This window comes from Gorilla gorilla, chromosome 3 (genome assembly GCF_029281585.2).
Source record: "Gorilla gorilla gorilla isolate KB3781 chromosome 3, NHGRI_mGorGor1-v2.1_pri, whole genome shotgun sequence".
NCBI classification, from domain to species: Eukaryota; Metazoa; Chordata; class Mammalia; order Primates; family Hominidae; genus Gorilla; species Gorilla gorilla.
In genome coordinates, this window is record NC_073227.2 from 70,384,006 (window position 1) to 70,408,960 (window position 24,955).

Genomic DNA, 24,955 nt, shown 5'->3' on the forward strand with positions numbered 1-24,955 from the left:
CCAGGGTCAAGCCTGCAATACCTAAAGCTCCAGACCTGGAACCCAAAGCTCCCATCAGTCGCTACCCTGTGAACCTGTGGAGGATCTGAAGTACCTGTTTAAAAGGCATCCAAAAGATAGGTAAATCCCTACTGACTTTGCTGGTGTGTTTGTTGCATAGTTACCGTGGAGTAAGTAATCCTAGTTATTTATATATATTTATCATTTAACTGCTTGCTTCCCCCACAATGGAACCACTTTTTATGTCCATAATCCTATTTTCACCAATATTGGGGGTCCAGCCTCAATACCAAGTGTTTAAACAGATTCAACAGTTAGCCACGCTAACTAACTTAACTTCTTGTTACATTTGTACCTCAGGATCACTATCAGCTGAAGTTTTACCATTACCGTTAGAAGATATAGTCAAGGTCAATGCCAGAGTCACTGTTGCCACCCCAGTCAGAAGTTACATATCCCAGTCCAGCTGTGGAAAGCTTATTCCTAACAGTCTTATCTCAGATCATAAGAAACAACCCAAATTTAAATTTTACAAATGCCCCAAATCCTGTAAGGGTTTTTCACAACCTAACCTCAGAAAGCCAATTCCCAATTTGTTTCACTTCCCACCAAACGAATGGGACCTTTCTGGGATCCCTAAACAATTGTTTATATGAGGTTGTCCTCAGTTGGACAAATCAAGAGAAACATTATAATTCCTCAGAAACAAAAATCAATTCATATTGGAAACTAGGAAAACAAAACCAATTCCTCCTCCTAAAGTATCCTGATCCAAGGCAACCTCAATATACAAGTAATACCAATTCTTCCAATATTTCCACTGGTTGGACCACAGTGTTAATCAACAATTCATCTTTGCCTCTAGCTCAAGCTTTGGCTTGGGGGGTCCAAAGATCATTCTTAAAATTCCACCTCGGCTTATCTTTCCACTCTAGGCTTAATGCATAACTTGCTGTGGCTGGAACACTTTTATGGGAACAACTCACTGGAACTTCCTCTAGTGACTCAGACGCACCTTTGGAACTAGCATCATGGGGATATGAAGTATCTTTGGACCCTGGGCAAGAGTTGTATTTCATATGTGGAAATTCAGGGTACATGAGTCTTCTGGGCCAATGGAAAGGGACTTACGGCATCACTGCTTTACTTCCAAGACTGTCTTATGCAAATGCTAGTACAAAATTCCCATTCCATATAAGACACAGCCATGCATTTGTAAAAAGGGCAGTTCCAGCAGTATTACATCCTTTAGCAACTGCAATAACAGGACTTTTAGGAACCACACTTGGGTCCATTTCTCTTCACTTGTCTTCACAACAAACACAGGCTTTGGCAGAAATTACAGCAGCTATCCAAGAACAATGACATATAGATTCCCAGGCAGGCATTGTCTTACAAAACAGGAGGGGGCTAGGTCTCCTCGAAGCTAAACGGAGGGGATTATGCATTTTTCGAAAAGAAGAATGTTGTTTCTATATTAACTCCTCAGGCAAGGTACTGGGACATCTGACTGAGGTAACTAATATAACCAATTTATGAACTGCACAAAACACCCTAAATTCTGTTTAAACAACTGCAAAAAGTTGGATAGCCCGTTTTACAGGACCCTTAACTGTAATTCTTCTGTTGTTCATTTTTGGCCCTTACACTGTAAATTTGCTAACCAGATTTATTTCTTCATGTTTAGAATCTATCAAGCTACAAATGGCTATATTGCCTGAAGCCCCAGACATCATCCTACAAGAAATAAGCCCAGACTTCTCAATTTCCCCCTGGATAGAGCAGGGTAAGAGTTCTGTGGTCCCCTGTTAGGTGGGGCCAACAGTCCCACTCAGCTGGAAGCAACTATAGAAGAAAGAACTTCAACCCTCAGCAACCTATTATGATTTATGGGGATCACATCTCTCAGAGGGAATTGAGGCAGGAGAATAGGGAAGGAAGTCAGAAAATCAACCCGCAGCCTGTTCTCACCAAAACAAGCATAAGGCACCATCTGATAAGGAAGCTGAAGGAATGAACCAATGCTTTCTGCAGTAAACAAATCTGGTATAACCTTTTATTATAATAAGTTACTTAAAGCCCATACATATGGAATGCATATCATACATACACTTAAAATTATGGAATGGCAAGCACATGCAGGTGCACTGAGAGAGAAAACCAACAAGAAAACTGATATGTCAATTATAGGCAACCTCCTCCCTAAAAGTTAAGTAAGAGTAGTAAGGGGGTATAAAAGAACAAAGGCTATGTTAACCCAGGGCTGATACCACTCGCGGATCAGCCCATTCTTCTCTCTGGAACATTCTTTGCTTAATACATCTTGTGGGGTCATTATTTGTGTGTCTCCTCCAATTCTTTGTTTGCAACACCAAGAACCTGGAACTCCAACTTCCAATCTGGTAACACTTCTACTCTAAAAATGTGCTTACTCTTTGTATAGCATGTAACTGCTCTATTGGTTGTACCCATTCATATATTAACGTTTCCACTTTTTATGCCTCCTCTGTTTTTCTCATGCCTTAATGAGCTGTTTTATGGAATTTCTAGGAGGCAATGAGTTGAGTTCTATAGATGACTTTTGTACATCTTGCACATGTACAATTTAACACTTTTTTGTGAACAACAGATATCTTTTTTGAAAAGAGGTAGTCATAGATTAATATCATAGCAAAATGGCTGTGCAACGGCCATCCAGTCAAGATTATTCTTTAGCTTCCCTTTGCCCCAAACACATACCAATTAGAAAATGTAAAAATAAAACCCAAAAAAGAAATGCAAAAAGGTGAGTAGGATGAAAGCCATTAGTGAGCTTTGTTCCAAGTGACATGGAAGACCAGAGTCAAGGTCACTGCTGAACTTCAAGGCCTGAGGTCAGGGTCCCTGGATGTTTTAGGCAGTTCTCACATTGCTATAAAGAAATACCTGAGACTGGGTAATTTATAAAGAAAAGAGGTTCAATTGACTTACTAGCAAACCAAATTCAACAACACATTTAAAAGATCATTACGACCAAATGGGATTTACCCCAGGGATGCAAGGATGGTTCAACATATGCAAATCAATGTGATACATCACATTAACAGAATGAAGGACAAAAACTATATGATTATTTCAGTTGATGCTGAAAAAGCATTTGATAAAATTCAATATCCCTTCATGATAAACCTCAAAGGGCCAGGCACAGTGGCTCACACCTGTAATCCCAGCACTTTGGTAGGCTGAGGTGGGCAGATTGCTTGAGCCCAAGAGTTGGAGACCAGCCTGCACAACAAGGTAAAATCCCATCTCTACAAGAAAATACAAAAGTTAGCCAGGTGTGATGGTACACACCTGTAGTCCCAGCTACTTGGGAAGCCGAGGTGGGAGGATTGCTTCAGGTCGGGAGGTCAAGGCTTCAGTGAAGAGATAGATCACGCCACTGCATTCCAGCCTGGGCAACAAAGTGAGACCCTTTCTCAAAAAAGAATCTCAAAAAACTGGGTATAGAAGGAACTACCTCTACATAATAAAAGCCACAGCTTGTATCATACTAAAAGAGAGAAAAAACCTTTCCTGTAAGATCTAGAACATGACAAGGATGCCCTCTTTCACCACTGTTGTTCAACATAGTGCTGGAAGTCTTAGCTAGAGAATTTCAGAGAAGAGAACAAAATAAAGAGCATTCAAATTGGAAATGAAGAGGTCAAATTATCCTTGTTTGCAGATGATATGATCTTATATTTGGAAAAACATAAAGACTCCACCAAAAAAGTATTAGAACTGATAAATTCAGTAAAGTTGTGCGATACAAAATCAACTTACAAAAATCAGTAGCATTTCCACATGCCAACAGTGAACAATCTAAAAAAGAATTTTAAAAGTTATCCCACTTACAATAGCTACAAATAAAATTAGATACCTAGGAATTACCTTAATTAAAGAAGTGAAAGATTGCTACAATTCAAAACTATAAAACATGTGATGAAAGAAATTGAAGAGGACACACAAAAATGGAAGGATATTCCATGTTCATGAATTGGAAGAATAAATATTGTTAAAATGTCCATAATACTTAAAGTAATCTAAAATTCAGCCCCTGATATTCAACGTGGGTCCTTTTCTATTTTCCCTAAGTGATGGCCGGTCTGAGAAATAAAGGGAAAGAGTACAAAAGAGAGAAATTTTAAAGCTGGGTGTCCAGGGGAGACATCACATGTCGGCAGTTTCCATGATGCCCCCCCCCCCCCCAGCTGCAAAACCAGCAAGTTTTTATTAGTGATTTTCAAAAGGGGAGGGAGTGTACAAGTAGGGTGTGGGTCATAGAGATCTCATGCTTCACAAGGTAATAAAATATTACAAGGCGAATGGAGGCAGGGTGAGATCACAGGACTGGGGTGAAATTAAAATTGCTAATGAAGTTTCAGGCATGCATTGTCATTGATAACATCTTATCAGGAGACAGGGTTTGAGAGCAGACAACCAGTCTGATCAAAATGTATTAGGTGGGAATTTCCTCATCCTAATAAGCCTGGGAGCGCTACGCGAGACCGGGGCTTATTTCATCCCTTATCTACAACTGTAAAAGACAGACATTCCCAGAGCAGCCATTTCAGAGACCTCCTCCTAGGAACGCATTCTCTTTCTCAGGGCTGTTCCTTGCTGAGAAAATGAATTCAGTGATATTTCTCCTATTTGCTTTTGAAAAAAGAGAAATATGGCTTTGTTCTGCCCAGCTTTCAGGCAGCCAGACCTAATGGTTGTCTCCCTTGTTCCCTGAACATTGCTGTTATCCTGTTCTTTTCTCAAGGTGCCCAGATTTCATATTATTTAAACAATTTGTGCAGTTAACGCAATCATCACAGGGTCCTGAGGCAACATACATCCTCAGCTTATGAAGATGACAGGATTAAGAGATTAAAGTAAAGACAGGCATAAGAAATCACAAGAGTATTGATTGGGGAGTGATAAATGTCCATGAAATCTTCACAATTTATGTTCAGAGATTGCAGTAAAGACAGGCATAAGAAATTATAAAAGTATTAATTTAGGGAACTAATAAATAAATGCCCATGAAATCTTCACAATTTATGTTCTTCTACCGTGGCTTCAGCCAGTCCCTCTGTTCGGGGTCCCTGAATTCCCACAACACAGATTCAATGCAATCTCTGTCAAAATATCAATAACATTCTGCACAGAAATTTTAAAAAATCCTAAAATTGATATGGAACCACAAAAGACCCAGAGTAGCCAAAGCTACCCTGAGCAAAAAGAACAAAACTGGAGGAATCACATTACTTGATTTCAGATAATACTACAGAGGTACAGTAACCAAAATGGCATAGTACTGGCATAAAAATAGACCAATGGAACAGAGCAGAGAATGCAGAAACAAATCCATACATCCAGAGTGAACTCATTTTTGACAAAGGTGCCAATAACATGAATTGGGGAAAGGACAGTCTCTTCAGTAAATGGTGCTGGGAAAACTGGATATCCATATGCAGAATGAAACTAGACCACTCTCATATACAAATCAAATCAAAATGGATTAAAGACATATCTAACTCCTCGAACTATGAAACTACTACAAGAAAACATTGGGGAAACTCTCCAGGACATTGGACTAGGCAAAGATTTCTTGAGTAATACTCCAAAAACACAGGCAACCAAAGCAAAAATATAAAATAGGTTCACATCAAGTTAAAAAGCTTCTGCACAGCAAAAGAAACCGTCAACAAAGAGGCAACCTGCAGAATGGGAGAAAATATTTGCAAACTATCATCTGACAAGGGATTAATAACAGAAACTATAAGGAGCTCAAACAACTCTAAAGGAAAAATATAATAATCCAATTTAAAAAATGAGCAAAAGATCTGAATAGACACTTCTCAAAAGATGACATACAAATGGCAGACAGGTATATGAAATTGATCATCAGAGAAATGCAAATCAAAGCTACAATGAGATATCATCTCACTCCAGTTAAAATGGTTTCTATCCAAAAGTGAGACAATAATAAATGCTGGAGAGGATATGGAGAAAAGGGACCCTCGTACACTATTGTTGGGAATGTAAATCAGTACAACCACTGTGGAGAAAAGTTTGGAGATGCCTCCAAAAACTAAAAATAGAGCTACCATATGATCTAGCAACCCCACTGCCAGGTATATTCCTAAAAGAAAGGAAATCAGTATATCAAAGAGATATCTGCACTCCTATGCTTATTGCAGCACTATTCATAGTAGCCAAGATTTGAAAGTAACCTAAATGTTCATCAGCAGATGAATGGATAAAGAAAATGTGGTACATATACACAATGGAATACTATTCAGCCATAAAAAAGAATGAGATTCTGTCATTTGCAACAACATGGATGGAACTGGAGGCCACTGTGTTAAGATAAGCCAGGCAGAGAAAGACAAACTTTGTATGTTCTCACTTATTTGTGGGAGCTAAAACTTAAAACCATTGAACTCATGGAGATAGAGAGTAGAAAGATGGTTCACTTCAAAACAAAACAAAACAAACAAAAGCAGTGAAGTATAAGAAGGACTTGATGAAAAAAAAAGGACATAACAAGCTGGCTTACTGGCTCAAAAATGGAAGGGGCAGTTTGAGGGGAATGCAAACATCCTAGAGGGGCTGAGAGAGAGCCTGTTTACAGCCAGCAACTGTTAACTGAACCTTAGCCCTACAGCTGTAGGAAATGAATTCCTTACACCAATCTGAATGAGCAGGCCCTACCCCAGATTCTCTTATCTCTAGATAAGAGCCCAGGCACTTTGATTTAGGGAGCAGAGCCCACCTAGAGAGTTCTGACCTGCAGAACTATGAGATAATACCTAAGGTTTGGGTGATTTGTTTTTGTAGCAACAGAAAAACAAATATAGCTGAGAAGTCAGGCTTGAAGAGATAACAGCTAAGAATTTTCCAGAAGTGAATCAAGGCACAAATCTTCAGATGAAAAGTTTGCACCATCTAACTAAGGAGAGCAGGTTAAACATACACAGTTATTTCAGCTCTCTCCCTCCTTCACTCCCCTAAAACTACAATAAAGGGCTTATTTATTTATTTGACAGAGTCTTGCTCTGTTGCTCAGGCTGCAGTGCAGTGGCACAATCTCTGCAACCTGCCTGCTCCTGGGCTCAAGTGATTCTTCCGCCTCAGCCTCCCGAGTAGCTGGGACCACAGGAGTGCGCCACCATGACTGGCTAACTTTTGTATTTTTTGTAGAGATGGGGTTTCACCATGTTGCCCAAGCTAGTCTCCAACTCCTGGGCTCCAGTGATTCGCCTGCCTCAGCCTCCCAAAGTGCTGGGATTACAGGCATGAGACACCACACCCGGCCAATAAAGGAATTTTTAAGGTGCTTTTTAAAAACCATCAGGACAAAGAGATTGTAGAGAAGACAATATCAATACAATTTGAGGATTGCACAGCAGAAGGACAGCTGGAAACTGACTTAGCTCTGAAAATTTTGAATCTCATCCAGCAGTGGGAAAAGCTCAGGAGCAACCTAACTACTCTGTAGAAACCTCAAAAGGCACAGGTGGCACCAGGTAGCTCTGGAAGTGGAAATGAAGTGGGGCTAAAAGCAGCAGGATTGTCTCCGGCGGAGTGTTTCCCACCGTCTTCTGCTGTAGAGAATCGTGAGCTGGTTCCATACGGTTTCACCTTAGGCATGGGTGGATGCTTTCCTTCCCCATCTTCATGACTTCTGCAGGTGCCCCCAGCAGGAAGGATCCATGGCAGGCTGAGCAAACTCTGTGGGCACAGACAGGCATTATTCATGCCGGACATCAACAAGCTCTTTTCTGGCTGCTATTAATGTGGTCTTCTCTAGGGAACAATAAGAAAGATAGATGATGACGCTCCTGGACACTGTGATAGAAATGCGTAGGCTAACTTGTCTCCCCAGACTAACCTGTCTTCCAGCAGCTCCTTGGCATTTGCTTGCTCAGGGTGTGGGGTGTGAAAGGCAGGAATTTCCTGGGCCAGAGCTGATTCCATCAGTGCATGGCCCAGCTGATTCCAACCTGACTTATGCTGATTCCATCAGTGTATCTGGTCCCTTCCCTACTTTTCCTCCTTGTATTAGTTTCCTCAAGCTGCTGCTAACAATGATCACAAATGGGCTGGGTGCAGTGGTTCATGCCTGAAATCCCAGCAGTTTGGGAGGCTGAGGTGGGAGGACTGCTTAAGCCCAAGAGTTCGAGACCAGCCTGGGCAATAAAGTAGGAACCTGTCTCTACAAAATAAAAAAGAATTAGCCAGGTGTGGTGGCACATGCCTGTAGTCCCAGCTACTCAAGAGGCTTGGGCAGGAGGACAGCTTGAGCCCAGGAGGTTGAGGCTGCAGTGAACTGTGATCAGGCCACTGCACCCCACCCTGGGACTTTAAAGTTTATCTCTAAATACCTCAGAATATCACCTCATTTGGAAATAAGGTCATTGCAGCTTTAATTTGTTAAGATGAGGTCATACTGGAGTAGAGTGGGCCCCTAATCCAATATGACTGGTGTCCTTATAAAAAGAACACCACCATGTAAAGAGATAGAGGGAAGATCATGCAAACACAGGGAGAATGTCATCTACTAGGAATGCCAAAATTGCCAGCAAACCACCAGAAGCCAGGAGAAAGGCATGGAACAGATTCTCCCTCACAGCCCTCAGAAAGAATCAACCCTGATAACACATTGATCTCAGAATGCAAGCCTCCAGAAATGTATTGTTTCACAATACATTTCTGTTGGTTAAGCCGCCCTGGCAATCTGATACATATATGCTTAAATACCCGTTAAGGCCACAGAATAAATATTTTAGGAATTCAGAAAAGAAAAAAACGCTCTGAAGACCTTCAGAGGAAGGTCTGATATGAAGACCTCAGCCTAAAACTGAGCTACTTCTCAGTTTTATGGAGTAGATAAGACTTGGAGTTGGACCTTGAAATGACTAGAACTTGGATGCATAAAGAAGAGGAAGCAAGAGATGTGGGGATGGAAGAAAGGGAGGAGAGGAGATAACAGGATGGGAAAAAATGATAGGGAAGAATGTTTTTCTCAATAATAAATACAGCCATCTGATGGGGCCAGGGACAAGCAGAATGGCATAGATAATGACAAGACTGAAAATAAAAAGTGAAGTCAGATGACTAAAGGACCCACCAAATATTAGATTTCAGAGCTTGAATTTTATCCAATATGTAATGGAGAATTATTGACCTTTTAAAGCTGGAAAATGACATGATGAAATTAGTTTGGGGGAAATATATCTGGGTAGTTGAAGGATGGAATGGTGAATAGTGACTGGTGCAGAAAACAATGTTATCTAGGACAAGAGTCAGAAGATTTTTTTAATGACATGATAAAGGTCTGAAGGAAATGTGCAAAATATTACAAAGGAAGAATGGGCAGGGCTTAGTGAGGCAAGGGCCTCTGTGAGTGGAGGGGAAGGAATCCAGATAAACATCAAGGTTTAGAGTTTCAGAGACTGAAGACCCTGAGATGGCATAATCAGGAAGCTATCTTGTTGGTGTGGCAGAGGGGCTGGAAAGGGACAGGGGACCAATAGTAAGTTTCGTTTGTGATATAAGGCACTGAAGGTGATATAACAGCAATGTCTGGGATATAGTTGGGTGTGTGCACATAATATGTAACAGAAATTAACAGAGAGAAATCAAGTTCCTTTTTCTTAGGTTTCTTCTCTGTATTTTTAAGACAGTCTGTGTATTTGGATGTTGTTTACTGTAGTCACTGATGATCCTGTTTCTCCCATTAGACTGTGAGCTCTTTAAGGGACAAAACAGCTTCTTTGTACCCATAACCCAAGCAGACTATCTGGCCTTAATAGAAGATCAGGAAATGTGAATTGAATTGAATCGCACTGCACTGAAGTAAATGAATCAAGCCTTCTGACACAAAGTCCAGTATTCTCTCCAGTATAACACAGTTGCTTCCCTGTAGTGACTAGGCCAGAGATGAATCTAAAACGTCAGTGTTACTGCCAGCTAATTCAGGGCCTTTTATTTAAGCAGCAGGGACTCAATTTCCCTATTCCATAGGTGTACGGTTTGACTGGCAACCTGATTACTTGGCAGGTAAAGAAAATGGTTACAATAGTTCCAGCCTGTCTGGAGCCTTGTAGTGGAGCCTCTGTAGTACCTTGGCTACAAAAGACACTCAAGCTGTGTAAATGATCAGATGTTATGAGAAGCTATTCTTTAGTAGCAGAGACACTGGAAAATTATATCAAGAAAGGGTCCCTTTTAAAAGCACAGCGCTGAAGCATCTTGATGATGTAGCAGTTTGTGTGTCTACAACAACAGCAGACATTTTCATTTCATAATGATAGCGCAAGGAGTTATACCTTTTAATCACTTTTTGGTGTCAGTAAGAAATAGAGGTAGAGGTTCACGACCTCTGTATGAATGAAAGACTTGATGAACACTACTATATTAAAAACAACAGGCTGGGCACGGTGCCTTAGGCATTTTGGGAAGCAAAGACAGGTAGACTGCTTGAGCCCAGGAGATCGAGACAAGCCTGGGCAACATAGAGAGATTCCTTCCCTACATAAAATAAAAAAATTATTAGGCTAGTGCAAAAGTAATTGCGGTTTTGCTATTTTAATGGCAAAAATCGCAGTTACTTTTGCACCAACCTAAAAGCTGTGTGCAGCTGCTTGGGAGGCTGAGGTGGGAGGATCACCTGAGCCTGGGGAGGTTGAGGCTACAGTGAGCCAGGATTGTGCCACTGCACTTCAGCCTGGGCAATAGAGAGCGACCCTATGTAAAAAAATAAAATCAGTAAAAATATTAGAACAACAAGCCTGCTTCACGTCAAAAGTTCTATGATCAAAAGACAAAGAATAAGCCAGGAAAATATTTGCAACTAATATTGTAAACCTAATATAGAAAGAGATCCTATAAATTGACAGTAAAATGACTAACAAATAGTAGAATAAATTAGAAAAATAATTTAACAGTAGGCACAAGTATGAAAATATAATTTGCCAAATGGCTCTTTACCATAAGAAGAGACTCAAACTCACTGGAAATAAGAGGCATATAAATGAAAACTAAGTGAGATGTGAAGGGTGAGTAGGTAGCCAAGTGAAAGAAGGATGGAGACAGACAAGAAGCTAAGAGACTAATAAACTAATCATAGCCATTGTGTATTACTGGGTTCTAGTGAGTGCTGCTTTACACAATTCATGTTTTACAAGTACCATTTCATTTAATCTCCATAATAGGCCTAAAAGTAGGAAGTATTGGTTTCACAATGTTACAGGCGGGATTAAGTAATTTACCAGAAATCATGAAGTAAATCATAGAGCCTTGACTTGAACTCAGGAAGTTAACACAATTCTGGGAATATAGCAGGCTGCCAAGAAAGGGAGCTCCACAGGACAATGACCAAATATGGAAATATTCAGACAAAGATCAATTAAACTTTGTGGAGACATAGAGTTATCAGAGTCCTAAAAGTTCAATTAGACCAACCTCCAACATAGAACACAGACTTCCTCTGCAACCTCTCCAACAGATGGCCATCCCAGCTGCCACCTAAACAAGTCCAATGACAAAAGAGAGTGCTCTACTTGTTAAAGCAGCTCATTGCATTGCTGAACGTCTTTGTTGGAAAAAGTCTTCTTTATATGAAGCTAAAATCTGTTTCTCCGTAAGTATGAGCAATTTGTTCCAAGCAATCAAAAGAAATGAATTTTTTGTCTCATGCATGTGATAACTCTTCAGAATAAATAACCCAGGTCCTTCCATTTTTGCTCACTTGACATGGTCTCCAAGCCTATCCCTTATCTGGCTAACTCCTCTGGAGTAGAAACAGTCTAGTTTCTCAGTTTTTTTATTAAAATGTATTCCCAGAAATGATTGTGTTAGATTATAGCTGAGTATTGAGATATGCTTATTTCTCTTACTATACCTGCACAGCACACTCAATGTATATCAAACAGTCTATTACTGTAATCACCCAATGGGTTCATCCTTGCTTCTTCCACTGCACAGGCAAAACCAATTCACAGAGACCAGGGCATTGCAGTAAAGAAAGAGTTTATGTAATGCAAGGCAGCTGAGTGAAGGACTAGAGTTATCACTCAAATCAGTCTCCCAGAGAACTCAGACGCTAGGATTTTTATGGAAAATTTCATGGGCAGGGGCCTAGGGAATTGGTGCTGCTGATGGGTTGGGGATAAAGTCATAGGGGTGTGGAAACAGTCCTCATGTGCTGATTCTGCCTCTGAGTGGGGGCCACAAGACCAGCTGAGTAATAATTCATGGGTCTGGGTGGGGTCAATTGGTTTCCGGAATGCTAAAGTCTGAAAAACATCTCAAAAGACCAATCTTAGGTTCTATAATAGTGATGTTATCTACAGGAGCAAACGGGGAAGTGACAAATCTTCTGACCTCTGGCTACATGACTCTTGAACAGTAAGGGATTATAGAAACTATGTCTATATTTTAGGAGAATGTAGGCCCTTCCCAAAATCCTAATCTTGTGGCCTTTCATTAGTCTTATAAAGGCAGTTTCAGCCCCTCAACAAGGAGGGAATCCGTCTTAGAGAAGGACTATTATCATCCTTGCTTCAGAGTTAAACTGTAAACTAAATTCATCGCATGGTTAGCCTGGCCTGTGCCCAGGAGTGAGTGAGTACAGCCAGCCCATGAGTCTACAAGCAAGATAGAGTCAGCCATGCTAAATTTCTCTTGCTGTCATAATCTTTGTAAGGGCAGTTTCAGCATTACATTAGCCTTTTTAGCATATGAATCACATATGCTCCAGTGAAGAACTATTACTGGAAAGGGGTCCCGATCCAAACCCCAAGAAAGGGTTCTTGGATCTCATGCAAGAAAGAATTTAGGGTGAGTCCATAGATTAAAGTGAGGCCAAGTTTATTAAGAAAGTAAAGGAATAAAAGAATGGCTACTCCGTAGGCAGAGCAGGCCCAAGGGCTGCTGGTTGCCCATTTTTCTGGTTATTTCTTGATTATATGCTAAACAAAAGGTGGATTATTCATGCCTCCCCTTTTTAAATAATACAGGGTAACTTCTTGATGTTGCTGTGGCATTTGTAAACTGTCATGACACTTGTGGGAGTGCAGCAGTGAGGACGACCAGAGGTCACTCTCGTGGTCATCTTGGTTTTGGTGGGTTTTGGCTGGCTTCTTTACTGCAACCTGTTTTATCAGCAAGGTCTTTATGACCTGTTTCTTCGCTGACCTCCTATCTCATCCTGTGACATAGATGCCTTAACCATCTGGGAATGCAGCCCAGTAGGTTTCAGCCTCATTTTACCCAGTTCCTATTTAAGATGGAGTTGCTCTTGTTCACAAACCTCTGACAGAACCATGCACAGTCTTCTTTCAATGGCTGATAGGTTTTTAATACCTGTATTTATTTATGTTATTCTGAATGCAAATATAAAGTTTCTGGAGCAGAGAACAAAGTTATTATAATTCATGTCAATAACTATCAGTTCCCTTGCCCCAACCCCCTAGAGTGATATGATGAAAGCCAGATGTCCTCTTATATGTACTAGGTTCTGTACTGCAGGAGAGAAAGCCCCCCTCAAAATTATGCATCTGAGAGCTTATATATGAGAGGGTCAGCTTTCTCTTTTCCCCTTCTGAGAAAGGGAGAGAAACCTCTGCTTTCTAGTGTACACCAATTTTGCTGGGGAAGTAAAGGGAAAGCTCTGGGCTGCTTATCTTTTGGAATGCAAATAAGTGTCTGGGGGAAGATAAGAGAAGCTTCTCCTCATTTACAGCTCTTGGGATGTTTTCTTGGTTGCAGGTTTTACCCCCTCCCACCCTGCTCCTCTGAAGTGTAAACACAGACCTCTGGGGAGACAAATCTCTCTACAGTTGTCTCATTACCTATTCAGTCATAGTCATAATTTAACTTCTAAAGCTTGTTCTTTCATCTGGACTCCAGAAAAACTTGCTCAGAAAGTCCTAACTGTGCAGAAACATGAAAATACTCACTTGTTGACTTGGGCTTGATACAGGTCTATTTCCTAGGTCCAGGCTGGCTTGCCCACTTGTTTCTTGTTTCTCTCTCTCTCAAGGGAGGAGGATCCCCAAAGAACCCACAGCAAAACAGACAGGTTTAAACACCTGGTAGGGCCAGAGGGCAGAGGCTGGGTCATAGCAGTATTGGTCAAGTGAGAGCTCTCCTGCTCTCCATCAGCAATTCAGGGAGGGGAAGAATGGAAGTGGGCATGATTAGAGTAAAGAACGTGACCGTGACCACCTCCCTTTTCTTCTCTGCTGGCAGCAGGCCCAAGCTGGAGAAGGATGAGAATATTGATCATAAGCTGTGTTTAAAGATTTGGTTATAAAATGGAACTAGATATTTTAATTACTGATTAAGGGCTTGTTTTACAACAGAGAAACCAGAAAAGTCATGGATTTTGCCTGAGTTATTATCCAGGAGCAAGGGGAAGAATTGGATGTGAGGATATAAATTTTTTTTTTTTTTTTTTTGAGACGGAGTCTTGCTCTGTTGCCCAGCTGTAGTGCAGTGGCGCAATCTCGGCTCACTGCAAGCTCCACCTCCCGGGTTCACGCCATTCTCCTGCCTCAGCCTCCCGACTAGCTGGGACTACAGGCGCCCGCCACCATGCCTGGCTAATTTTTGTATTTTTAGCAGAGATGGGGTTTCACCTTGTTAGCCAGGATGGTCTCGATCTCCTGACCTCGTGATCCGCCTGCCTCAGCCTCCCAAAGTGCTGGGTTACAGGCGTGAGCCACCGCGCCCGGCCGAGGATATAAAATTCATGTTTTGAGCCATTCTGAGTGAAACAATACTTGTGAGAGGCGTTCGAAGCAGAGCAACCCCATCTTGAACAGGGATTGAGTAAAATAAGGCTGAGACCTACTGGGCTGCATTCACAGGAGGCTGGGTATTCTAAGTCACATGGTGAGATGGGAGGTTGGCACAAGATACAGGTCACAAAGATCCTGTTGATAACAGCAGTTAGCAGTAAAGAAGCCAGCTGAATCCCACCAAAACCAAGATTGCAAGGAGAATGACCTCTGATTACCTTTACTGCTCATCATACGCTAATTAGAATGCATTAGCATGCTAAAAGACATTCTCACCAGCACCATGACAGTTTACAAATGCCATGGCAATGTTAGGAAGTCATCCCATATGGTCTAAAAAGGGGAGGAACCCTTGGTTCCAGGAATTATCCACCCCTTTCCTGGAAAACTAATGAATAATCTACCCCTTGTTTACCATATAATCAAGAAGGAACTAACAATAAGTACAAGCAGCTGAGCAGCCCATGGCGCTGCTCTGCTATGGAGTAGCCATTCTTTATTCCTTTACTTTCTTAATAAACTTGCTTTTGCTTTACTCTATGGATTTGCCTCAAATTCTTTTTTGCACGAAATCCAAGAACCCTCTCTTGGGTCTGGATTGGGACCCCTTTCCGGTAACATACTATCTAAACCTTGCACATAAATAGAGTATATTTATTTTTCTTCTTAAGGGAAAAATGCATTGGAAGAGGAATATTCTGATACACAGACAGGGCCTGTTTCACCTCTCTAACACTCCAAAATTGGATGCTAACAAACAGAACTTTCAGAAATATTCTCTACAGATACCTGAAACCTCCAAGAGGTAGTACAGATGTATTAAAATATTCAAGAAGAGTTGGATAAATCAATGGATGCTAAAGAGAGAATGGGAATGCTCTTAATTTTCCACTTGACAAAATGGGATCAACCGTGCTCCCTTGCTGCAATCCTCAGCAAATGTGCAGAGGTTTCACTGGGAAGACCAGATCCCAGGCTGGGTGCTCCATGGGTCTGATGCCATACAGCAATTACTTTTGCTGCCTAGAAGTCCCATAGTACCCTATGCTTCTTTTCATAGCATTTAATAGTCTGTATTGTCATTGATTTTTAAATTTATTTAGCAGGATTGTGAATTTAACTCACATCGCATCTCAGAAGTATGGAGACACTATATAGTCCCTTTGTTAATGAGTCCAGCCTTCTTCCTTGAATCCCACCTGCTGGTGAGGAGTAAAAACAATTAACTTTTAAATCCTTCCTGGTTTAAACTTAATCTGATCTACTCACTTAGCAATCCCTTAAGAGAGGTTAGTCTGTGTAGGAAAAGAAAAGCTCAACTGTCAGATTTCTCACCCTTTCAGCCCCAAGATGTTGACTAGGTGTTTTGTATCCAGGGAGGAATGGGGTTGCCTGACACTGAGGTCTTGGGAACAGTGTCCTCCACCTTGTTGACTTTTATGCCCCTGGTAGCTGTCAGCATGGCTGGCAATGCAGCTGATGTCTGGGGCTGGAACGGTTCCTTATCAGCTCTCTCTGACTCCCTAGGTTTCCCCTGGGTCCTCCCTGCAGGACACCTCTGACTTCTGGCTGTGACTCCAGTTTAGTCCTGGCCTACCTGGTAGTCCTTCACCCGCCTCACCTGCACTATGGATCCCCGCCAGATTCTCATAGACTTCTGGGTCATAGGGCCCCCTGTGGAAACTTTAGAAGACTCTCAAGTTAAACCTCATAACCTCCCTCTACCTGGCCATGCTGGCCCCACTAGGGTTGAGATGAGGTAGCCTGCGGTAAAGTCTCTTCTCAGAGTCTCAGATGGGGAGTTGGGGAGAACGATGCCCTTTTGTCCTTGGTGTTTCCCCCAGTCACCTCATGCACAGTCAGGACACACATCTGACTGCGTTGCTTCTTCGTCTCTGTCCCTGGCTCTGTCTGTCTCTCCTTTTCCTTCCCCCAATTCTGGGACAGAAGAGGAATGACTTCCCTCCTCCTCTTCCTCTGTAACCCATCGCCCTTCTACTTAGAGGAGTTAAACCCATGGCCCTGCTCCTCTCCTTATAACAGGAGGGTGTCTTCTCTGCAGTATGAGAGAATGCTCTGAGTTAAGTCTCCAGGCTCAGTGTGATGGTTAATTTTATGTGTTGACTTGACTGGGCTGAGGATGCCTGGATCCTGGTGAAACATTATTTCCGGGTGTGTCTGTGAGGGTGTTTCTGGAAGAGAGTAACATTTGAATAAGTAGACAAGATCCACCCTCACTAATGTGAGTGGCATCACCCAATCCGTTGAGGGCCTGAATAGAGTGAAAAGGTGGAGGAAGGGCAAATCCTCTCTCTCCTTGAGCTGGGACATTCATCTTCTTCTGCCCTTCACATTGAAGTGCCCAGTTCTGGGGCCTTCAGACTCAGACTGAATCACACCACCAGCTTTCCTGGTTCTCTAGCTTGCATATGGCAGATGGTGGGACTTCTGGGCCTCCATAATTACATGAGCCAATTCTCATATATATCTATAGTATGTAGAATATATGTGAGAAATATATTAATGTAAGTATACATATGTGAGATGTGTGTGTGTGTGTGTGTGTGTGTGTGTGTGTGTGTGTCTGTGTGTGTATCCTATTGGTTCCATTCCTCTGGAGAAACTTGATTAATACACTTGGTTTCTAATAGATAGGTGATGAAGGTTAATAAAATAATCTGAAAAGTCCTCTTCTAATACAATAGCTTGAGGCCAGGTGCGGTGGCTCATGCCTGTAATTCCAGCACTTTGGGAGGTCAAGGTGGAGGGATCACTTGAGCCCAGAAGTTCAAGACAAACCTGGGCAACTTAGTGAGACCTCATATCTACCCCTCCTCAAAAAAATTAGCTGGGCATGGTGGCACATGCCTGTAGTTCCCACTACTCAGGAGGCTGAGGATCCATTGAGCCCAGGAGGTTGAGGCTTCAGTGAGCTACTATTCTGTCACTTCACTCCAGCCTGGGTGACAGAGTGAGACCCTGTCTAAAAAAAAGAAAAAAGAAAAAAAATTATAATAGCCTGGTTTTTAAGGCTATTGTTTGGTTGCACAATTTTATTTTAAAGGTCAGAAATTGAGTGTTAATTCTGTCTCTTTGCATTACATGTAAATTACTTAGAAGAGTGACTGGGACACAGTAAGTGACAAATGTTGTTATTGTATAACAAATTACTTAATCTCCTTCTGAGGCTGGTTAGTATCTTGGGCCCACTAAGAAAAATATGTTCCAGCAAAAGCAAAAGAGAAAAATCATATTAATAATTTCTAAGATATAAACCTCATTAACATTTACATTTTACCATATTTCAAAATTATCAACTCATATATGCTTGGAGAGAAATTCAAACAATATACAAGTGTCACGATTACAAGTAAAAGCCCTTGCTTAACTTTGTGTTTTTTTTTTTTTTTTTTTTTTGAGACAGAGTCTCGCTCTGTTGCCCAGGCTGAAGTGCAGTGGTGGGATCTTGGCTCACTGCAACCTCTGCCTCCTAGGCTTAAGCGATTCTCATGCCTCAGCCTTCCGAGTAGCTGGGATTACAGGCATGCACCACCATGCCCCACTAATTTTTGTATTATTAGTAGAGATGGGGTTTCACCATGTTGACCAGGCTGGTCTTGAACTCCTGACCTAAAGTGATCAGCCTGCCTCGGCCTCCCAAAGTGCTAGGATTACAGGTGTCAGCCACCATGCTCGGCCCCTCACTTAACTTTGAACATTTTCCCTGTTCTGGCCCCCATTTTACTCTTTTCCTTAAAGATGAAGACTAAATAGTTTGGTTGAATTTTTTCACTCATCTGTCTCCTCCATTACACTATGAGTTTTTGAAGTAAGTAACCTACAGAGGTAGTTCCATAAGCCATCAATAAATGTTTGATAAATGAATAAATTATTGAATAGTTACTGGACACAATTATCAAGTAATACAGAGTAAATTAAGTATCTTTTAAAAAATATTTTATATAAACTTGCTGGGATGCCTAGTTTTTTTTTTTAGCTTTCTTGATAGGATTATATCTGATTATAATAGTTTAAATAGAACAGAGATTAAATTGTCAGGGTTTATTTTTAATTTTATTTATTTATTTTTGGGGATAGGGTCTTGCTCTGTCACCCAGGCTGGAGTGCAGTGGCACAATCGCAGCTCACTGCAGCCTTGACTTCTCCAGCTCAAGTGTTTCTCCCACCTCAGCTTCTTGAGTAGCTGGGACCACAGGCGCCTGCCGCCAAGCCCGGCTAATTAAATAATTTTTTTTTTTGGTAGAAATGAGGCCTTATTGTGCTGCCCAGGCTGGTCTTGAAATCCTGGGCTCAAGCAATCCTCCCACCTTGGCCTCCTAAAGTGCTGGGATTATAGGTGTGAGCCACTGTGCCCAGCCTATGAGGTTTTATTTACAGGTTTCTTTTAATTGCTTCCTATAAAAGTGCTTCATATATAAGTGACCTTACACTGAGTAATAGAGTGAAGATATTAGATGATGACAAGGCATTTTATCACGGCTTTCCTGTTTTCATGTGACTGATACCACAGCAGTAATGTTCAAAGCTTTCATGTCTTATTTTATTTTTGATGTGTCATAAAGCACAGCCAATACAGCCTCTGCTCTCTAATGTGATAGAGTAACATGGAATGCAGGTGGTGATTGATCAATTGGATTTGTCAATGTCTTAAAAAGTAGTAATATGATTCTTTTTTAAATTAAAGAAGACATAACTTTGACAGGCTGATTAAAATGGGGATGAGAAATGCCAATCCAGTGAATCAATTGTTGGCATAGACATAAGAAACAGGACCCAGTTTATGTCTAGTTTCCAGGACTGGTGAGCAGGGCTCTTTCCAAGGTCATTTTGGAGTATTCTAAACCAATTTCTTGGAAGGTCGGTTGAAAATAAAAGCCCGTCTTCTCTGCTTTGTCCCAAGTGGGCAGGTAGCAAATGTCTTTGCTTGGTGACCGTGCCAGGGAAGCACAGCTGAAGTCAGACAAGCCAGGGTTGGAATTGTGGCTGCAACACTTCTTAGCCATGTGACTTGGAAAACTGCTTACATGGGCAGCTGACTTCCCTTAGTGCGCTTGTTGTGAAAATTAAACCAGAGAGTACATTCTGACTGCAGTGCTTGGTACACGGTGCTCTGGGATAATCACATACGACTAACCATTTGGAAACAGGGCTCTGTTTCGAACCAGTATATGTTTGGGTTGCTACATATGGGAAGGAGCACGTCTTCACTTCCTGCTTCCACATCCAAGGTCATCTAAACCAGCTCAAAAAATCTAAACCAGCTGTCGTCCTTTTCCCCTTTGCTATCTCAGAGGTGGAGCAGGGAGGCTATGGTGTGGCAGCTACAGTGGTAGCAGTGGTGGAAGCCGTAGATTTCAGCAGTAGTGATGTCATCTTGAAGCCAAAAGTTCAGTGATGGCCCTTTGACTTCTGGCCCTCCAGCACTTCCACTGGTTTTGTAAGCACATAATTTCATGAATTATTATTATTATTATTATTATTATTATTATTATTATTGAGACAGGGTCTTTCTCTGTCAGCCAGGTTGGAGTGGAGCAGCATGATCACAGCTCACTGCAACCCTGACCTCCTGGGCTCAAGCAATCCTCCCATTTCAGCCTCCTGAGTAGCTGGTATTACAGACGGGCACCACTATGCCAGTAATTTTTTTTTTTTTTGTATTTTTAGTAGAGATGGAGTTTTGCCATGTTGCCCAGGCTGGTCTCAAACTCCTGTGCTTAAGCAATCTGCCTGCCTCGGCCTCCCAAAGTGCTGGGATTACAGGTGTGAGCCACCTTGCCTGGCCTAAATTCTTCAAATACCTAGAATGCTTTTGATTTTCTTCACTGAACTCTGACAGATACAAGTGCTCGAGGTCATTTAAATAAAATCCTGGCTTTGACCCTGGGTATCAATCTGGGTTACTACTGTTCTTTTCCTTCTTTGTTTTTTTTTTTTCTTTTTGAGATGGAGTCTCACTATGTCACCAGGCTGGAGAGCAGTGATGTGATCTCGGCTCACTGCAACCTCTGACTCCCTGGTTCAAGCGATTCTCCTGCCTCAGCCTCCTGAGTAGCTGGGATTACAGGCACATGCCACTATGCCCAGCTAATTTTTGTATTTTTAGTAGCGACGGGGTTCACCATGTTGGCCAGGATGGTCTCTGTCTCCTGACCTCATGAGCCGCCCGCCTTGGCCTCCCAAAGTGCTGTGAATACTGTTCTTTTCTTCATGATTGAGCTTCTGGGAAGATGGTTCCTTAATAACTAAAGCTTCCTATGCACCTTTGCACTTAATTCTACCACAATCAGGCTTTCTCTCTGCTACTGAAGCACTGATATGCCTTGACCAAGGTCAGCAATGACCAACCAAATGCCAATTTTAGTGGACTCTTTCCATCCTTGTCTTATTTAACCACTATTGGACACTGTGGATCACACTTTTCTTTCTGGAACGTGTTCTTCTCTTGGTCCCTGTAACACAATCTCTCCCAACTACCTCTTATATCTTTGGTCACTCTTGGCCAACCTCCATTGTGAGCTCCTTATCCTCTCTAAATTTTGGCACTCCCCAGAGTTCCAGCTTCAGAGCTCTTCTCTTCTTAGTATAATACACTGAGCAATCGAATAGACTTCTGTGATTTCTGCTACTGTACCTATGGTAACAACTCTCAAATCTCTACCCCTCTGCTGTATACAAATCCTTCATGCTCTGGGCACTGTAGACTCCCTCCTCTCTACCCTTCTGCCTCCAAATACGTTGAATTCTGAAAACGTCTTGCCAGGTGCTTTCATTCTCCCATGCCTTAACTTACATGGCTCTTTCCCCCTTCTTATTTCTCCCCCATATCCAAATTTTCCTTAACTATAAAAACACTTGCTTGTTAGACAATGTTTTCTTAGACACAATACCAAGAGCATACGTTGACAAAAGAAAAAAATAGATGAATTGGGCTCCATCAAAACTAAAATATTTTATGCTACAAACAATAACATCAAAAAAGTGAAAACCTTTTCTGCAGAATAGGAAAAATTTTCTGCAAATTATATATCTGAAGAGGGACTTAAATTCAGGATATGCTGAAGAATGATGACAACTTGATAATAAAGAGATAATCCTATTTTAAAATGGGCAAACGATTTAAATACACATTTCTCTAAAGAAGATATATAAATGGCCAAAAAGCACATCAAAAGATGCTCATCATCATTATTCTTCAGAAATGGATAAATCATCCATATGGATAAATCATAATGAAAAATGACTTCACACCTACTAAAATGGCTATAATCCAAAAGACAGGTAATAACAAGTGTTGGCAAGGATGTGGAGAAATCAAAACTCTCACACATGGCTGCTGGGAATGTAAAATAGTATAGCCACTTTGGAAAACAGTTTGGCGGTTCCACAAAAAGTTAAACATAGACTTACCATATGACCCACCAATTCTTCTCCCAGATATATACTCAGGATAAATAAAAGAGTGCTTCCACACAAAAATGTACTCAAATGTTTAGAGCAGCATAATTCACAGTAGCTAAAAGGCAAAAACAATCCAAATTTCTATCAACTGATGAATAGATGAATAAAATATATGTCCATAAAATGAAATATTATTTGGCAATAAAAGGGAGTGAAGCTCTTGATACATGCCACAACATGGATGAACCTTGAAAATATAATGTTAAGTGAAAGAAGTCAATCAGAAAAAGACTACCTATTGTATGAGTCCAGTCGTTCATACAAAATATCTAAAATAGGTGAATCTATAAAGAAAGTAGGTTTGTGGTTGCTAGGGGTTGGAGGGAAATGGACGGTGAATGCTAGTGGGTATGGGGTTTCTTTCTGGGGTAATAAAATATGTTTTGGAATTAGTGGTGATGGTTGTATAACTCTGCAAATACACTAAAAGCCATTGATTGTAAAGGTTACATTTTGCATTTAAGTTGTAATATATGTGAATTATATAGCTCAGCAAAGTTGTTTTTAAAAAATCTCAGCTGGGCACAGTGGCTCATGCCTGTAATCTCAGTACTTTGGGAAGCTGAAGTGGGAAGATCACTTGAACCCAGAAGTTTGAGACCAGCCCATCTCTAGAAAAAAAAAAAAAAAGCCAGGCATGGTGGTGTGCATCTGTAGTCCCAGCTACCCAGGAGGCTAAGGTAGGAGGATCACTTAAGCCCAGGAGGTTGAAGCTGCAGTAAGCCAAGATCATGCCACTGTACTCAGCTTTGGCAACAGAGGGAGACCCTGTCAAAATAAAAACAAAAAACAAACAAACAACAACAAAAAAACAAAAAAAAAAAACTCAGTAGCTTGCCTTTTAAGGCTCAGAATAAACACCATCCCTTCTTATTCACTCAGTTCATCCCTCAACAAATATGTGCTGCACACCTACTCTGAGCCAGGCGTCATTGTTCTAGGAAACTATTGAAAGGTGTGGCAGATGGAATTTTCCAAAGATAGCTGCCGCAGTATATATCCCATCCACATGCTCTTTTTACAAAGTGACTGACACTCTCCATTGAGAGGTAGAGTCTATGTTCCCTCAATTTGAGGTATGCAAGGGGCATATCACTTCTCTGACCAATCAAATATGGCAGAAGTGAGGTGATGTGACTTTTGCAGGTAGGTCATAATCTCTTTCTGTGTGTGTGCGTATGAGTGTGTGTGTGTGTTTCTCTCTCCTCTAACACCTTCCCTTGGAACCTAGCCACCATGCTGTAAGAAAGCCCAAAGTCTTCATAGAGAAACCATCTGGAGGGGCCTCAAGCTCCCAGCCAACAGCCAGTCCTGCAAGAGGAGTGTTCAGATGAGTTCAGTACCAACCTGAGTTGCATCAACTGAGCTTTCAGACATCATGGAGCAAAGACAAAGCCATCTCTGCTGGGCCTGAATCCTAGGCCACATAATACACAAGCAAAACAAAATGGCTGTTTTCCCCCCATTGCAGTTTGGGGTAATTTGTTACATAGCTATAATAACTGGAACAAAAGGATATAAACAAGGAAATCTGTATGATCTGTTCATATTTTAAAATGCCATTTTGGCTCCTATGAGAAGAATAGATTATATGGAGTAGCAGAAAAAAAAGTATCAAGGCTCCCTAAACTCTCCCAGCTAGAATCCATTCCTCCAACTTATTATGCATACTGCTAGAATATCACCTTTAAATTGATTATACTTATGGGCCTACATCTCTCTCAAGAATCTTAAACTTTAGAGGATAATTTTTTCTCTCTAGGAAAGCTAAAGTAGATCTTGTTTGAAAAATCCTGAAAGGCTTCCTTATGAAAAGAAATTGGCTGGGCGCGGTGGCTCATGCATGTAATCCCAGCACTTTGGGAGGCTGAGGCGGAGGGGGGGATCACTTGAGGTCAGAAGTTCGAGACCAGATGACCAACATGGTGAAACCCCGTCTCTACTAAAAATACAAAAAATTAGCCGGGCTTGGTGGTGGGCGACTGTAATCCCAGCTACTCTGGAGGCTGAGACAGGAGAATTGCTTGAACCCGGAAGGTGGTGGTTGCAGTGAACCAAGGTCACGCCATTGCAGTCCAGCCTGGGCAATAAGAGCAAAACTCCGTCTCCAAAACAAAAACAAAAACAAAAACAAAAACAAAATTGTTAAAATAGTTGCCTTCTTAGCCATGTTTGGCCAAATATAAAAGGAACAGAGGCTTTAAGATTTAAGAAAGGCAGCAAACTGATAAAAATCCATTTCTTAATCTTCAGGTGATACTGTGGCCTGGGTGAAGACATCGTATCCTCTGTGTGTAACAGTGATAAGAAGGCTTACCTCGCAGGGTTATTACAAGGCAAATGAAATAACTTTGGCACACTATTAAAGGCTTCGTGGATAATTATAGCTTCACAAAAACCTTGATGAGATTCCCTCTATCCTCAGAAAATGTATGTGTGTGTGACGGTGTAGGGGTGGGGTGGGGGTTGGATAGGAGGCAGCAAGAGAGATGGATTCCTTTCTCGTCCTTTTCTCGGACCAAGGATATTGTACAATTTCATCCATTCACCCTGGGTATTTGAGTTTGAGTTCCCAATCATTGCCAAGAAACACACCATTGATTCATTTATTTTCATTTTTAAAATTTAAATTATTTACTTATTTATTTTTG

General features: G+C 41.3%; 1 long non-coding RNA gene across 2 annotated transcripts in view; it reads left to right on the top strand.

Annotated features, from left to right (window-relative positions):
* LOC129533134 (uncharacterized) overlaps window positions 1–24,955 on the top strand; it is a 47,043-nt gene that overhangs the window by 8,205 nt on the left and 13,883 nt on the right. For both annotated transcript variants that reach the window (XR_008679176.2, XR_010133383.1), the window contains exons 2-3: window positions 5–120; window positions 1,688–1,786. This is a non-coding gene — a long non-coding RNA (uncharacterized lncRNA). The remainder of the gene's footprint in view (window positions 1–4; window positions 121–1,687; window positions 1,787–24,955) is intronic.